Raw genomic sequence first — 3,190 nt, 5'->3', positions numbered from 1 at the left:
TGATTTGACTCCTTGGGAGAAATAAAACTCCAATGATGATGCTTGCTTCAGTAATAGCCCTATTGGGCTGTCAGGTAAAAGGTAGTCAAGCAGACACTTAATTGAACATATTTTCCAGATCCACCTTTAGTACACCTAGCAGTGTGGACTGGAGAATCCATCCCAGTATTTACTAATGACTCATATATGATGGGAGGATTTACAGACACTCATATTACTTTCAGTCATGTGACTGGATTTAATTATTCTGGCTATAGTGCCCAATTACCTTTGTGTTGGTCCCACAATAAGCATGCTGGCTGTCTAAAAGTATAATTTGAGGAAAAGACAGAAGTTGGGAGATGTAGACTAATTAATTGTACTATTAATGGAGACAAAACTTTATACTAGATCAGTTATTAAAATGAGACTTTCTCATAACAAACCAGTCATCTCCATAGAACATCCACAAATACCTCATTGTCCTAACAGTTCTGCAATAGAAATTGGCACCTTTCCTAGATGGATAGATTGTATAAATACTTTACCAGTACAACGTAAGATGTCTAAAAATAGTAGGTATATTTTAGATTGGTCTAAAATTGACAAAAGACAGTTACACAAAAGTACTGCTATGACCCCTGCAGGGTTTGTTAGCAATATTTTGACCTTCAGTAGAGGTGGTATACAGAAGGATATTTTGTGTTTAATTGCTGCCTCAGAATTTTTACATTTTTTTAAAGAGAGAGAGAGAGAGATAATTTTTTAATATTTATTTTTTAGTTATCAGCGGACACAACATCTTTGTTTGTATGTGGTGCTGAGGATCGAACCCGGGCTGCACACATGCCAGGCGAGCACACTACCGCTTGAGCAACATCCCCAGCCCAGAATTTTTACATTTTACAGACAAGTCTTTACCAGAATTTGTAGGCAAGAGCTGTAAGAAAGGTTCTTGCTATGGCTTACGGGTCTGTGTTCAATCTCCTTATGTTTTAATTATTGGAAATGTAAAAGTTAAATGGAAAGATGATAGATATATTGTAACATGTAACAGATGTAATCTAACTAATTATATTACCAGATATAATAGAGGAAAAGGAGCGCTGATACACCATCAGCCTTCTTTTGTCTTATTGCCAGCTAATATTTCAGAGCCGTGGTTTGCTGATGCTGGTTTTCAAGTTTTACAACAAGTACACGCCCAAATAGCAAGAGCTAAACGTGCTATTGGACTCATAATAGTGGGAGTGTTGCCTTGGTTTCTTTTATTGCTTCAACAGTCACAGCTTCGGTGGCTATATCTCAAAATATTCAACATGCGAATTTTCTCAATAATTTGGCTCAGAATACTTCCAAGGCTCTTCATAATCAAATAAATATTGATGAAAGGATTGAGACTAAGCTAAATGCCTTAGAGGCAACTGTCATAAATATAGGTAATGAGCTTTCGTCTTTAAAGTTTAAAGAAAGACTTAAATGTCACACTAGTTATAAATTCGTGTGTGTCACAGCTGCCAAATACAATGATTCCCAATGGGATTGGGAAAAGGTTAAAAATCTTTTATTGGGTATTTGGCAAAATAATAATAACAGCTTGGATCTTTTGGAGCTCCATCATCATATTCAAGATATACAAAATAGTAAAACTGATTTTTCGGATCCTTCTTCTTTAGTTAATCAAATATTAAAAGAATTAAATGGCTTTAACCCTGGAAACATTCTTTTTTTTAATATTTATTTTTTAGTTTTTTGGCAGACACAACATCTTTGTTTGTATGTGGTGCTGAGGATTGAACCCGGGCTGCACGCATGCCAGGCGAGCGCGCTACCACTTGAGCCACATCCCCAGCCCATGGAAACATTCTTAAACACTCTGCCTGGTATATTTTTGCATTGTTCTCTTTGCTGTTAATTCTCTTTTGTGTTGTAATTATAGGATGGCGAACCTTCAAAACAAGAATCTGGGGACTCGAAAGAGTGAATCATCACCTGCTTTTTCAAAGAAAGAAGGGGAATATGTGGGAGGCCAAACTAGCACATGACTGTGTCTGACACCCCCTGCTGCCCCGTGTGGCATCCAGCTGGTCACGCTGTGATCTGGATAGCACCGGTCTTCTAGGGTGTGAGCAACTGTGTCTTTGTGCATGGGCGTGCCTTCTTACATTCCCAGGGATCCAGTTACCTCACCTGTCCTTGTAATTCTGCCCCCCTTGACCTTCATTAGTCGGGAATTCCAAAGAATTTAGAGTCCCCCTAATAAAAGTCCACTCTAAAGTGTTCTCTCTCTCTCTCTCTCTCTCTCTCTCCCTCCCTCCCTCCAGCCTCTCGTGTAGTTCCTCACTCTCCTGTTTGGAGAGCTTGAGGCGAGGGCAGAGGAGTCATCCTGGAGCTTGGTTTAAAGATAAATTGTGTCTTGTGTTTTATTTCTAATACCTTAGGAGTTTCCACCGAGTGACCTTAGTTAGTGCTGGACACAGGTGGTAGCCCCCCACCTCCTCACAGGGCCCTCCCATCTACCTATGGTCATATGAAAGGATCCCATAACAAATGCAGGGGATGGTCTGGGGCCCTTCCTAACCATGGGTGGAGGTTTGCATATGTTAACAAGAGCCTCACCCCATCTGGGTGCCTGCCAGAAAGTCAAGCCCCAGATCCCCAGAACCACCAACCAAGAAGATGAAGCAACTAACTCTGGAGGAGAAATCTCACAAGAAAAGGACTCAACAACGCAAATGGACCTCATATAAAATTACTTGGGGTAATATTAAAGGTCTTTTTGAACAAGTCACCAGATTGGCCCCTTTGCCGGTGGCAATCCCATCCCTGGGCCTATGATGATGGTCCTAGTGTGTGCATTGCTTACTGCTAACAGTGAAATCTCCCACGAGTTAAATTGAGCATTGGTCACTAGGCCACTATCTTTAGCAGTGGCTAATTGGGAAGGGGCTTTACCTGAACTCTAATAATTCCAACCTTATTGATCCTGAGTTATCCATCTAGGAGGTAACTGTACCTTGGAATACCAGCATTTCCGTACGTACTCTGCCTATTTATTTCTCTATAGTAGATAATGAGACCTATAATCCAGGCAGTCCCCTCTGTTTTGCTCTTGCCAATGAAACTATTGTAGATAACTATAATAATTCATATAGGGCTAGGGATGTGGCTCAGTGGTAGAGTGCTCGTCTAGCACTTGCAAGTCCCTGGG

Source organism: Marmota flaviventris, chromosome 3, assembly GCF_047511675.1.
Source record: "Marmota flaviventris isolate mMarFla1 chromosome 3, mMarFla1.hap1, whole genome shotgun sequence".
Taxonomy (NCBI): domain Eukaryota; kingdom Metazoa; phylum Chordata; class Mammalia; order Rodentia; family Sciuridae; genus Marmota; species Marmota flaviventris.
Note: the sequence above shows the minus strand (reverse complement) of the source record.